Source organism: Solea solea, chromosome 16 (assembly GCF_958295425.1).
Source record: "Solea solea chromosome 16, fSolSol10.1, whole genome shotgun sequence".
Classification (NCBI taxonomy): domain Eukaryota; kingdom Metazoa; phylum Chordata; class Actinopteri; order Pleuronectiformes; family Soleidae; genus Solea; species Solea solea.
In genome coordinates this window covers 2,302,501-2,312,500 of record NC_081149.1, presented here as the reverse complement: position 1 = coordinate 2,312,500, position 10,000 = coordinate 2,302,501, and the positions used below count along the sequence as shown (strand labels likewise).

General features: G+C 50.5%; 27 non-coding genes across 27 annotated transcripts in view; 12 read left to right on the top strand and 15 right to left on the bottom strand.

Annotated features, from left to right (window-relative positions):
- Positions 1-85, top strand: part of LOC131441717 (U2 spliceosomal RNA) — a 193-nt gene extending 108 nt beyond the window's left edge. Inside the window, exon 1 of the small nuclear RNA XR_009232319.1 lies at positions 1-85. This exon is cut by the window's left edge and continues 108 nt beyond it. This is a non-coding gene — a small nuclear RNA (U2 spliceosomal RNA).
- Positions 86-209: 124 nt separating this feature from the next.
- Positions 210-328, bottom strand: LOC131440782 (5S ribosomal RNA). The gene has a single exon (XR_009231468.1). It is a non-coding gene; the product is annotated as a 5S ribosomal RNA (ribosomal RNA).
- A 308-nt stretch (positions 329-636) lies between these two features.
- On the top strand, positions 637-829 carry LOC131441716 (U2 spliceosomal RNA). Its single transcript, XR_009232318.1, has one exon. It is a non-coding gene; the product is annotated as a U2 spliceosomal RNA (small nuclear RNA).
- A 124-nt stretch (positions 830-953) lies between these two features.
- Positions 954-1,072, bottom strand: LOC131442537 (5S ribosomal RNA). Its single transcript, XR_009233109.1, has one exon. It is a non-coding gene; the product is annotated as a 5S ribosomal RNA (ribosomal RNA).
- A 307-nt stretch (positions 1,073-1,379) lies between these two features.
- Positions 1,380-1,572, top strand: LOC131441714 (U2 spliceosomal RNA). The gene has a single exon (XR_009232316.1). It is a non-coding gene; the product is annotated as a U2 spliceosomal RNA (small nuclear RNA).
- A 124-nt stretch (positions 1,573-1,696) lies between these two features.
- On the bottom strand, positions 1,697-1,815 carry LOC131442526 (5S ribosomal RNA). Its single transcript, XR_009233098.1, has one exon. It is a non-coding gene; the product is annotated as a 5S ribosomal RNA (ribosomal RNA).
- A 296-nt stretch (positions 1,816-2,111) lies between these two features.
- Positions 2,112-2,230, bottom strand: LOC131442513 (5S ribosomal RNA). The gene has a single exon (XR_009233086.1). It is a non-coding gene; the product is annotated as a 5S ribosomal RNA (ribosomal RNA).
- A 296-nt stretch (positions 2,231-2,526) lies between these two features.
- Positions 2,527-2,645, bottom strand: LOC131442502 (5S ribosomal RNA). Its single transcript, XR_009233075.1, has one exon. It is a non-coding gene; the product is annotated as a 5S ribosomal RNA (ribosomal RNA).
- Positions 2,646-2,961: 316 nt separating this feature from the next.
- LOC131442814 (U2 spliceosomal RNA) lies at positions 2,962-3,154 on the top strand. Its single transcript, XR_009233375.1, has one exon. It is a non-coding gene; the product is annotated as a U2 spliceosomal RNA (small nuclear RNA).
- Positions 3,155-3,278: 124 nt separating this feature from the next.
- LOC131477220 (5S ribosomal RNA) lies at positions 3,279-3,397 on the bottom strand. Its single transcript, XR_009243570.1, has one exon. It is a non-coding gene; the product is annotated as a 5S ribosomal RNA (ribosomal RNA).
- Positions 3,398-3,713: 316 nt separating this feature from the next.
- LOC131441713 (U2 spliceosomal RNA) lies at positions 3,714-3,906 on the top strand. Its single transcript, XR_009232315.1, has one exon. It is a non-coding gene; the product is annotated as a U2 spliceosomal RNA (small nuclear RNA).
- A 124-nt stretch (positions 3,907-4,030) lies between these two features.
- Positions 4,031-4,149, bottom strand: LOC131442491 (5S ribosomal RNA). The gene has a single exon (XR_009233064.1). It is a non-coding gene; the product is annotated as a 5S ribosomal RNA (ribosomal RNA).
- Positions 4,150-4,456: 307 nt separating this feature from the next.
- Positions 4,457-4,649, top strand: LOC131441712 (U2 spliceosomal RNA). Its single transcript, XR_009232314.1, has one exon. It is a non-coding gene; the product is annotated as a U2 spliceosomal RNA (small nuclear RNA).
- Positions 4,650-4,773: 124 nt separating this feature from the next.
- Positions 4,774-4,892, bottom strand: LOC131442480 (5S ribosomal RNA). The gene has a single exon (XR_009233053.1). It is a non-coding gene; the product is annotated as a 5S ribosomal RNA (ribosomal RNA).
- Positions 4,893-5,188: 296 nt separating this feature from the next.
- Positions 5,189-5,307, bottom strand: LOC131442469 (5S ribosomal RNA). The gene has a single exon (XR_009233042.1). It is a non-coding gene; the product is annotated as a 5S ribosomal RNA (ribosomal RNA).
- Positions 5,308-5,615: 308 nt separating this feature from the next.
- Positions 5,616-5,808, top strand: LOC131442600 (U2 spliceosomal RNA). The gene has a single exon (XR_009233170.1). It is a non-coding gene; the product is annotated as a U2 spliceosomal RNA (small nuclear RNA).
- A 124-nt stretch (positions 5,809-5,932) lies between these two features.
- Positions 5,933-6,051, bottom strand: LOC131442901 (5S ribosomal RNA). Its single transcript, XR_009233443.1, has one exon. It is a non-coding gene; the product is annotated as a 5S ribosomal RNA (ribosomal RNA).
- A 308-nt stretch (positions 6,052-6,359) lies between these two features.
- LOC131441711 (U2 spliceosomal RNA) lies at positions 6,360-6,552 on the top strand. The gene has a single exon (XR_009232313.1). It is a non-coding gene; the product is annotated as a U2 spliceosomal RNA (small nuclear RNA).
- Positions 6,553-6,676: 124 nt separating this feature from the next.
- LOC131442457 (5S ribosomal RNA) lies at positions 6,677-6,795 on the bottom strand. The gene has a single exon (XR_009233030.1). It is a non-coding gene; the product is annotated as a 5S ribosomal RNA (ribosomal RNA).
- Positions 6,796-7,103: 308 nt separating this feature from the next.
- LOC131442283 (U2 spliceosomal RNA) lies at positions 7,104-7,295 on the top strand. Its single transcript, XR_009232859.1, has one exon. It is a non-coding gene; the product is annotated as a U2 spliceosomal RNA (small nuclear RNA).
- A 124-nt stretch (positions 7,296-7,419) lies between these two features.
- On the bottom strand, positions 7,420-7,538 carry LOC131442446 (5S ribosomal RNA). Its single transcript, XR_009233019.1, has one exon. It is a non-coding gene; the product is annotated as a 5S ribosomal RNA (ribosomal RNA).
- A 296-nt stretch (positions 7,539-7,834) lies between these two features.
- LOC131477402 (5S ribosomal RNA) lies at positions 7,835-7,953 on the bottom strand. Its single transcript, XR_009243741.1, has one exon. It is a non-coding gene; the product is annotated as a 5S ribosomal RNA (ribosomal RNA).
- Positions 7,954-8,269: 316 nt separating this feature from the next.
- Positions 8,270-8,462, top strand: LOC131442813 (U2 spliceosomal RNA). The gene has a single exon (XR_009233374.1). It is a non-coding gene; the product is annotated as a U2 spliceosomal RNA (small nuclear RNA).
- Positions 8,463-8,586: 124 nt separating this feature from the next.
- Positions 8,587-8,705, bottom strand: LOC131477219 (5S ribosomal RNA). Its single transcript, XR_009243569.1, has one exon. It is a non-coding gene; the product is annotated as a 5S ribosomal RNA (ribosomal RNA).
- Positions 8,706-9,021: 316 nt separating this feature from the next.
- On the top strand, positions 9,022-9,214 carry LOC131441710 (U2 spliceosomal RNA). The gene has a single exon (XR_009232312.1). It is a non-coding gene; the product is annotated as a U2 spliceosomal RNA (small nuclear RNA).
- Positions 9,215-9,338: 124 nt separating this feature from the next.
- On the bottom strand, positions 9,339-9,457 carry LOC131442434 (5S ribosomal RNA). Its single transcript, XR_009233007.1, has one exon. It is a non-coding gene; the product is annotated as a 5S ribosomal RNA (ribosomal RNA).
- A 307-nt stretch (positions 9,458-9,764) lies between these two features.
- On the top strand, positions 9,765-9,957 carry LOC131441709 (U2 spliceosomal RNA). Its single transcript, XR_009232311.1, has one exon. It is a non-coding gene; the product is annotated as a U2 spliceosomal RNA (small nuclear RNA).
- Positions 9,958-10,000: the final 43 nt, after the last annotated feature.

Sequence of the window (10,000 nt, the reverse complement as noted above, 5' to 3'; positions counted from 1 at the left end):
ATTGGGAGGTGAAAACTGGGGCTTGCTCTCTTCACTCCTTGCATTGACCTGGCATTGCAGTGCCACCAGGAACGGTGCACCATTCTCTTTTTTCTGTGAAAACCAAAGCAAGGCTGGAACTAGAAGGACGTTAACGTGTGCCTGTGCCCGTGCCCGTGCGTCAACGTAATTGCAAGCCCATGTTTCTTGTAAGGAAGCAGCAGTGTAAAAGCTTACAGCACCTGGTATTCCCAGGCGGTCTCCCATCCAAGTACTAACCAGGCCAGACCCTGCTTAGCTTCCGAGATCAGACGAGATCGGGCGTGCTCAGGGTGGTATGGCCGTAAGCCGACGGGCTGGGGACACAGACTCCTTTTATAGAGTAGGCAAGGCCCCCTGCTCGTGGAGGAGCTCAAAAGTCAGCCTTTCGAACGTTCAAGAGTTTAAGTTGTTTTTGGTGGGCTTTGCTGTATGGCCGCGCCCTTTGAGTGTGTCAAATGTCAAGCAGCTGTCCGTCAAGGCTCAGAAGTGCACTTAGATCACCTTGGGGCGGAGGTGATCAGCAGCAGCCTTTGTTATGCGCACTTAAAAAACATGGCACCACAACAAGTAACTTGTGTGCCAAGATCTTGAGTTGGCCCCAGACACTTGTGGGCCATCGCTTCTCGGCCTTTTGGCTAAGATCAAGTGTAGTATCTGTTCTTATCAGTTTAATATCTGATATGTCCTCTATATGGGGATTAAATATTAAATGCATTTTTGAGCATTGGGAGGTGAAAACTGGGGCTTGCTCTCTTCACTCCTTGCATTGACCTGGCATTGCAGTGCCACCAGGAACGGTGCACCATTCTCTTTTTTCTGTGAAAACCAAAGCAAGGCTGGAACTAGAAGGACGTTAACGTGTGCCTGTGCCTGTGCCCGTGCGTCAACGTAATTGCAAGCCCATGTTTCTCGTAAGGAAGCAGCAGTGTAAAAGCTTACAGCACCTGGTATTCCCAGGCGGTCTCCCATCCAAGTACTAACCAGGCCCGACCCTGCTTAGCTTCCGAGATCAGACGAGATCGGGCGTGCTCAGGGTGGTATGGCCGTAAGCCAGGGGCTGGGGACACAGACTCCTTTTATAGACTAGGCAAGGCCCCCTGCTCGTGGAGGAGCTCAAAGGTCAGCCTTTCGAACGTTCAAGAGTTTAAGTTGTTTTTGGTGGGCTTTGCTGTATGGCCGCGCCCTTTGAGTGTGTCAAATGTCAAGCAGCTGTCCGTCAAGGCTCAGAGGTGCACTTAGATCACCTTGGGGCGGAGGTGATCAGCAGCAGCCTTTGTTATGCGCACTTAAAAAACATGGCACCACAACAAGTAACTTGTGTGCCAAGATCTTGAGTTGGCCCCAGACACTTGTGGGCCATCGCTTCTCGGCCTTTTGGCTAAGATCAAGTGTAGTATCTGTTCTTATCAGTTTAATATCTGATATGTCCTCTATATGGGGATTAAATATTAAATGCATTTTTGAGCATTGGGAGGTGAAAACTGGGGCTTGCTCTCTTCACTCCTTGCATTGACCTGGCATTGCAGTGCCACCAGGAACGGTGCACCATTCTCTTTTTTCTGTGAAAACCAAAGCAAGGCTGGAACTAGAAGGACGTTAACGTGTGCCTGTGCCCGTGCCCGTGCGTCAACGTAATTGCAAGCCCATGTTTCTTGTAAGGAAGCAGCAGTGTAAAAGCTTACAGCACCTGGTATTCCCAGGCGGTCTCCCATCCAAGTACTAACCAGGCCCGACCCTGCTTAGCTTCCGAGATCAGACGAGATCGGGCGTGCTCAGGGTGGTATGGCCGTAAGCCGACGGGCTGGGGACACAAACTCCTTTTATAGACTTGGCAAGGCCCCCTGCTCGTGGAGGAGCTCAAAAGTCAGCCTTTCGAACACACTGCACTTGAGCCTTTATCTCCACTACCTGCTACACTCTATTCCAGTATTAGGAAGCTACACCGAGATGGGTAAGCTGCTCCCCATCTCCAAGCTTCTCACATGCTTGCAGAGCGACATCCAAGGCTGAAACTAGAAGGATGTTAACGTGTGCCAGTGCGTCAACGTAATTGCAAGCCCATGTTTCTTGTAAGGAAGCAGCAGTGTAAAAGCTTACAGCACCTGGTATTCCCAGGCGGTCTCCCATCCAAGTACTAACCAGGCCCGACCCTGCTTAGCTTCCGAGATCAGACGAGATCGGGCGTGCTCAGGGTGGTATGGCCGTAAGCCGACGGGCTGGGGACACAGACTCCTTTTATAGACTAGGCAAGGCCCCCTGCTCGTGGAGGAGCTCAAAAGTCAGCCTTTCGAACACACTGCACTTGAGCCTTTATCTCCACTACCTGCTACACTCTATTCCAGTATTAGGAAGCTACACCGAGATGGGTAAGCTGCTCCCCATCTCCAAGCTTTTCACATGCTTGCAGAGCGACATCCAAGGCTGAAACTAGAAGGACGTTAACGTGTGCCTGTGCGTCAACGTAATTGCAAGCCCATGTTTCTTGTAAGGAAGCAGCAGTGTAAAAGCTTACAGCACCTGGTATTCCCAGGCGGTCTCCCATCCAAGTACTAACCAGGCCCGACCCTGCTTAGCTTCCGAGATCAGACGAGATCGGGCGTGCTCAGGGTGGTATGGCCGTAAGCCGACGGGCTGGGGACACAGACTCCTTTTATAGACTAGGCAAGGCCCCCTGCTCGTGGAGGAGCTCAAAGGTCAGCCTTTCGAACGTTCAAGAGTTTAAGTTGTTTTTGGTGGGCTTTGCTGTATGGCCGCGCCCTTTGAGTGTGTCAAATGTCAAGCAGCTGTCCGTCAAGGCTCAGAGGTGCACTTAGATCACCTTGGGGCGGAGGTGATCAGCAGCAGCCTTTGTTATGCGCACTTAAAAAACATGGCACCACAACAAGTAACTAAGTAACTTGTGTGCCAAGATCTTGAGTTGGCCCCAGACACTTGTGGGCCCTCGCTTCTCGGCCTTTTGGCTAAGATCAAGTGTAGTATCTGTTCTTATGAGTTTAATATCTGATATGTCCTCTATATGGGGATTAAATAATAAATGCATTTTTGAGCATTGGGAGGTGAAAACTGGGGCTTGCTCTCTTCACTCCTTGCATTGACCTGGCATTGCAGTGCCACCAGGAACGGTGCACCATTCTCTTTTTTCTGTGAAAACCAAAGCAAGGCTGGAACTAGAAGGACGTTAACGTGTGCCTGTGCCCGTGCCCGTGCGTCAACGTAATTGCAAGCCCATGTTTCTTGTAAGGAAGCAGCAGTGTAAAAGCTTACAGCACCTGGTATTCCCAGGCGGTCACCCATCCAAGTACTAACCAGGCCCGACCCTGCTTAGCTTCCGAGATCAGACGAGATCGGGCGTGCTCAGGGTGATATGGCCGTAAGCCGACGGTCTGGGGACACAGACTCCTTTTATAGACTAGGCAAGGCCCCCTGCTCGTGGAGGAGCTCAAAAGTCAGCCTTTCGAACGTTCAAGAGTTTAAGTTGTTTGTGGTGGGCTTTGCTGTATGGCCGCGCCCTTTGAGTGTGTCAAATGTCAAGCAGCTGTCCGTCAAGGCTCAGAGGTGCACTTAGATCACCTTGGGGCGGAGGTGATCAGCAGCAGCCTTTGTTATGCGCACTTAAAAAACATGGCACCACAACAAGTAACTAAGTAACTTGTGTGCCAAGATCTTGAGTTGGCCCCAGACACTTGTGGGCCATCGCTTCTCGGCCTTTTGGCTAAGATCAAGTGTAGTATCTGTTCTTATCAGTTTAATATCTGATATGTCCTCTATATGGGGATTAAATATTAAATGCATTTTTGAGCATTGGGAGGTGAAAACTGGGGCTTGCTCTCTTCACTCCTTGCATTGACCTGGCATTGCAGTGCCACCAGGAACGGTGCACCATTCTCTTTTTTCTGTGAAAACCAAAGCAAGGCTGGAACTAGAAGGACGTTAACGTGTGCCTGTGCCTGTGCCCGTGCGTCAACGTAATTGCAAGCCCATGTTTCTCGTAAGGAAGCAGCAGTGTAAAAGCTTACAGCACCTGGTATTCCCAGGCGGTCTCCCATCCAAGTACTAACCAGGCCCGACCCTGCTTAGCTTCCGAGATCAGACGAGATCGGGCGTGCTCAGGGTGGTATGGCCGTAAGCCAGGGGCTGGGGACACAGACTCCTTTTATAGACTAGGCAAGGCCCCCTGCTCGTGGAGGAGCTCAAAGGTCAGCCTTTCGAACGTTCAAGAGTTTAAGTTGTTTTTGGTGGGCTTTGCTGTATGGCCGCGCCCTTTGAGTGTGTCAAATGTCAAGCAGCTGTCCGTCAAGGCTCAGAGGTGCACTTAGATCACCTTGGGGCGGAGGTGATCAGCAGCAGCCTTTGTTATGCGCACTTAAAAAACATGGCACCACAACAAGTAACTTGTGTGCCAAGATCTTGAGTTGGCCCCAGACACTTGTGGGCCATCGCTTCTCGGCCTTTTGGCTAAGATCAAGTGTAGTATCTGTTCTTATCAGTTTAATATCTGATATGTCCTCTATATGGGGATTAAATATTAAATGCATTTTTGAGCATTGGGAGGTGAAAACTGGGGCTTGCTCTCTTCACTCCTTGCATTGACCTGGCATTGCAGTGCCACCAGGAACGGTGCACCATTCTCTTTTTTCTGTGAAAACCAAAGCAAGGCTGGAACTAGAAGGACGTTAACGTGTGCCTGTGCCCGTGCCCGTGCGTCAACGTAATTGCAAGCCCATGTTTCTTGTAAGGAAGCAGCAGTGTAAAAGCTTACAGCACCTGGTATTCCCAGGCGGTCTCCCATCCAAGTACTAACCAGGCCCGACCCTGCTTAGCTTCCGAGATCAGACGAGATCGGGCGTGCTCAGGGTGGTATGGCCGTAAGCCGACGGGCTGGGGACACAGACTCCTTTTATAGACTAGGCAAGGCCCCCTGCTCGTGGAGGAGCTCAAAAGTCAGCCTTTCGAACACACTGCACTTGAGCCTTTATCTCCACTACCTGCTACACTCTATTCCAGTATTAGGAAGCTACACCGAGATGGGTAAGCTGCTCCCCATCTCCAAGCTTCTCACATGCTTGCAGAGCGACATCCAAGGCTGAAACTAGAAGGACGTTAACGTGTGCCCGTGCGTCAACGTAATTGCAAGCCCATGTTTCTTGTAAGGAAGCAGCAGTGTAAAAGCTTACAGCACCTGGTATTCCCAGGCGGTCTCCCATCCAAGTACTAACCAGGCCCGACCCTGCTTAGCTTCCGAGATCAGACGAGATCGGGCGTGCTCAGGGTGGTATGGCCGTAAGCCGACGGGCTGGGGACACAGACTCCTTTTATAGACTAGGCAAGGCCCCCTGCTCGTGGAGGAGCTCAAAGGTCAGCCTTTCGAACGTTCAAGAGTTTAAGTTGTTTTTGGTGGGCTTTGCTGTATGGCCGCGCCCTTTGAGTGTGTCAAATGTCAAGCAGCTGTCCGTCAAGGCTCAGAGGTGCACTTAGATCACCTTGGGGCGGAGGTGATCAGCAGCAGCCTTTGTTATGCGCACTTAAAAAACATGGCACCACAACAAGTAACTTGTGTGCCAAGATCTTGAGTTGGCCCCAGACACTTGTGGGCCCTCGCTTCTCGGCCTTTTGGCTAAGATCAAGTGTAGTATCTGTTCTTATCAGTTTAATATCTGATATGTCCTCTATATGGGGATTAAATAATAAATGCATTTTTGAGCATTGGGAGGTGAAAACTGGGGCTTGCTCTCTTCACTCCTTGCATTGACCTGGCATTGCAGTGCCACCAGGAACGGTGCACCATTCTCTTTTTTCTGTGAAAACCAAAGCAAGGCTGGAACTATAAGGACGTTAACGTGTGCCTGTGCCCGTGCCCGTGCGTCAACGTAATTGCAAGCCCATGTTTCTTGTAAGGAAGCAGCAGTGTAAAAGCTTACAGCACCTGGTATTCCCAGGCGGTCACCCATCCAAGTACTAACCAGGCCCGACCCTGCTTAGCTTCCGAGATCAGACGAGATCGGGCGTGCTCAGGGTGGTATGGCCGTAAGCCGACGGGCTGGGGACACAGACTCCTTTTATAGACTAGGCAAGGCCCCCTGCTCGTGGAGGAGCTCAAAAGTCAGCCTTTCGAACTTTCAAGAGTTTAAGTTGTTTTTGGTGGGCTTTGCTGTATGGCCGCGCCCTTTGAGTGTGTCAAATGTCAAGCAGCTGTCCGTCAAGGCTCAGAAGTGCACTTAGATCACCTTGGGGCGGAGGTGATCAGCAGCAGCCTTTGTTATGCGCACTTAAAAAACATGGCACCACAACAAGTAACTTGTGTGCCAAGATCTTGAGTTGGCCCCAGACACTTGTGGGCCATCGCTTCTCGGCCTTTTGGCTAAGATCAAGTGTAGTATCTGTTCTTATCAGTTTAATATCTGATATGTCCTCTATATGGGGATTAAATATTAAATGCATTTTTGAGCATTGGGAGGTGAAAACTGGGGCTTGCTCTCTTCACTCCTTGCATTGACCTGGCATTGCAGTGCCACCAGGAACGGTGCACCATTCTCTTTTTTCTGTGAAAACCAAAGCAAGGCTGGAACTAGAAGGACGTTAACGTGTGCCTGTGCCCGTGCCCGTGCGTCAACGTAATTGCAAGCCCATGTTTCTTGTAAGGAAGCAGCAGTGTAAAAGCTTACAGCACCTGGTATTCCCAGGCGGTCTCCCATCCAAGTACTAACCAGGCCCGACCCTGCTTAGCTTCCGAGATCAGACGAGATCGGGCGTGCTCAGGGTGGTATGGCCGTAAGCCGACGGGCTGGGGACACAGACTCCTTTTATAGACTAGGCAAGGCCCCCTGCTCGTGGAGGAGCTCAAAAGTCAGCCTTTCGAACGTTCAAGAGTTTAAGTTGTTTTTGGTGGGCTTTGCTGTATGGCCGCGCCCTTTGAGTGTGTCAAATGTCAAGCAGCTGTCCGTCAAGGCTCAGAGGTGCACTTAGATCACCTTGGGGCGGAGGTGATCAGCAGCAGCCTTTGTTATGCGCACTTAAAAAACATGGCACCACAACAAGTAACTTGTGTGCCAAGATCTTGAGTTGGCCCCAGACACTTGTGGGCCATCGCTTCTCGGCCTTTTGGCTAAGATCAAGTGTAGTATCTGTTCTTATCAGTTTAATATCTGATATGTCCTCTATATGGGGATTAAATATTAAATGCATTTTGAGCATTGGGAGGTGAAAACTGGGGCTTGCTCTCTTCACTCCTTGCATTGACCTGGCATTGCAGTGCCACCAGGAACGGTGCACCATTCTCTTTTTTCTGTGAAAACCAAAGCAAGGCTGGAACTAGAAGGACGTTAACGTGTGCCTGTGCCCGTGCCTGTGCGTCAACGTAATTGCAAGCCCATGTTTCTTGTAAGGAAGCAGCAGTGTAAAAGCTTACAGCACCTGGTATTCCCAGGCGGTCTCCCATCCAAGTACTAACCAGGCCCGACCCTGCTTAGCTTCCGAGATCAGACGAGATCGGGCGTGCTCAGGGTGGTATGGCCGTAAGCCAACGGGCTGGGGACACAGACTCCTTTTATAGACTAGGCAAGGCCCCCTGCTCGTGGAGGAGCTCAAAAGTCAGCCTTTCGAACACACTGCACTTGAGCCTTTATCTCCACTACCTGCTACACTCTATTCCAGTATTAGGAAGCTACACCGAGATGGGTAAGCTGCTCCCCATCTCCAAGCTTCTCACATGCTTGCAGAGCGACATCCAAGGCTGAAACTAGAAGGACGTTAACGTGTGCCCGTGCGTCAACGTAATTGCAAGCCCATGTTTCTTGTAAGGAAGTAGCAGTGTAAAAGCTTACAGCACCTGGTATTCCCAGGCGGTCTCCCATCCAAGTACTAACCAGGCCCGACCCTGCTTAGCTTCCGAGATCAGACGAGATCGGGCGTGCTCAGGGTGATATGGCCGTAAGCCGACGGGCTGGGGACACAGACTCCTTTTATAGACTAGGCAAGGCCCCCTGCTCGTGGAGGAGCTCAAAAGTCAGCCTTTCGAACGTTCAAGAGTTTAAGTTGTTTTTGGTGGGCTTTGCTGTATGGCCGCGCCCTTTGAGTGTGTCAAATGTCAAGCAGCTGTCCGTCAAGGCTCAGAGGTGCACTTAGATCACCTTGGGGCGGAGGTGATCAGCAGCAGCCTTTGTTATGCGCACTTAAAAAACATGGCACCACAACAAGTAACTAAGTAACTTGTGTGCCAAGATCTTGAGTTGGCCCCAGACACTTGTGGGCCCTCGCTTCTCGGCCTTTTGGCTAAGATCAAGTGTAGTATCTGTTCTTATGAGTTTAATATCTGATATGTCCTCTATATGGGGATTAAATAATAAATGCATTTTTGAGCATTGGGAGGTGAAAACTGGGGCTTGCTCTCTTCACTCCTTGCATTGACCTGGCATTGCAGTGCCACCAGGAACGGTGCACCATTCTCTTTTTTCTGTGAAAACCAAAGCAAGGCTGGAACTAGAAGGACGTTAACGTGTGCCTGTGCCCGTGCCCGTGCGTCAACGTAATTGCAAGCCCATGTTTCTTGTAAGGAAGCAGCAGTGTAAAAGCTTACAGCACCTGGTATTCCCAGGCGGTCACCCATCCAAGTACTAACCAGGCCCGACCCTGCTTAGCTTCCGAGATCAGACGAGATCGGGCGTGCTCAGGGTGATATGGCCGTAAGCCGACGGTCTGGGGACACAGACTCCTTTTATAGACTAGGCAAGGCCCCCTGCTCGTGGAGGAGCTCAAAAGTCAGCCTTTCGAACGTTCAAGAGTTTAAGTTGTTTGTGGTGGGCTTTGCTGTATGGCCGCGCCCTTTGAGTGTGTCAAATGTCAAGCAGCTGTCCGTCAAGGCTCAGAGGTGCACTTAGATCACCTTGGGGCGGAGGTGATCAGCAGCAGCCTTTGTTATGCGCACTTAAAAAACATGGCACCACAACAAGTAACTAAGTAACTTGTGTGCCAAGATCTTGAGTTGGCCCCAGACACTTGTGGGCCATCGCTTCTCGGCCTTTTGGCTAAGATCAAGTGTAGTATCTGTTCTTATCAGTTTAATATCTGATATGTCCTCTATATGGGGATTAAATATTAAATGCATTTTTGAGCATTGGGAGGTGAAAACTGGGGCTTGCTCTCTTCACTCCTTGCATTGACCTGGCATTGCAGTGCCACCAGGAACGGTGCACCATTCTCTTTTTTCTGTGAAAACCAAAGCAAGGCTGGAACTAGAAGGACGTTAACGTGTGCCTGTGCCTGTGCCCGTGCGTCAACGTAATTGCAAGCCCATGTTTCTCGTAAGGAAGCAGCAGTGTAAAAGCTTACAGCACCTGGTATTCCCAGGCGGTCTCCCATCCAAGTACTAACCAGGCCCGACCCTGCTTAGCTTCCGAGATCAGACGAGATCGGGCGTGCTCAGGGTGGTATGGCCGTAAGCCAGGGGCTGGGGACACAGACTCCTTTTATAGACTAGGCAAGGCCCCCTGCTCGTGGAGGAGCTCAAAGGTCAGCCTTTCGAACGTTCAAGAGTTTAAGTTGTTTTTGGTGGGCTTTGCTGTATGGCCGCGCCCTTTGAGTGTGTCAAATGTCAAGCAGCTGTCCGTCAAGGCTCAGAGGTGCACTTAGATCACCTTGGGGCGGAGGTGATCAGCAGCAGCCTTTGTTATGCGCACTTAAAAAACATGGCACCACAACAAGTAACTTGTGTGCCAAGATCTTGAGTTGGCCCCAGACACTTGTGGGCCATCGCTTCTCGGCCTTTTGGCTAAGATCAAGTGTAGTATCTGTTCTTATCAGTTTAATATCTGATATGTCCTCTATATGGGGATTAAATATTAAATGCATTTTTGAGCATTGGGAGGTGAAAACTGGGGCTTGCTCTCTTCACTCCTTGCATTGACCTGGCATTGCAGTGCCACCAGGAACGGTGCACCATTCTCTTTTTTCTGTGAAAACCAAAGCAAGGCTGGAACTAGAAGGA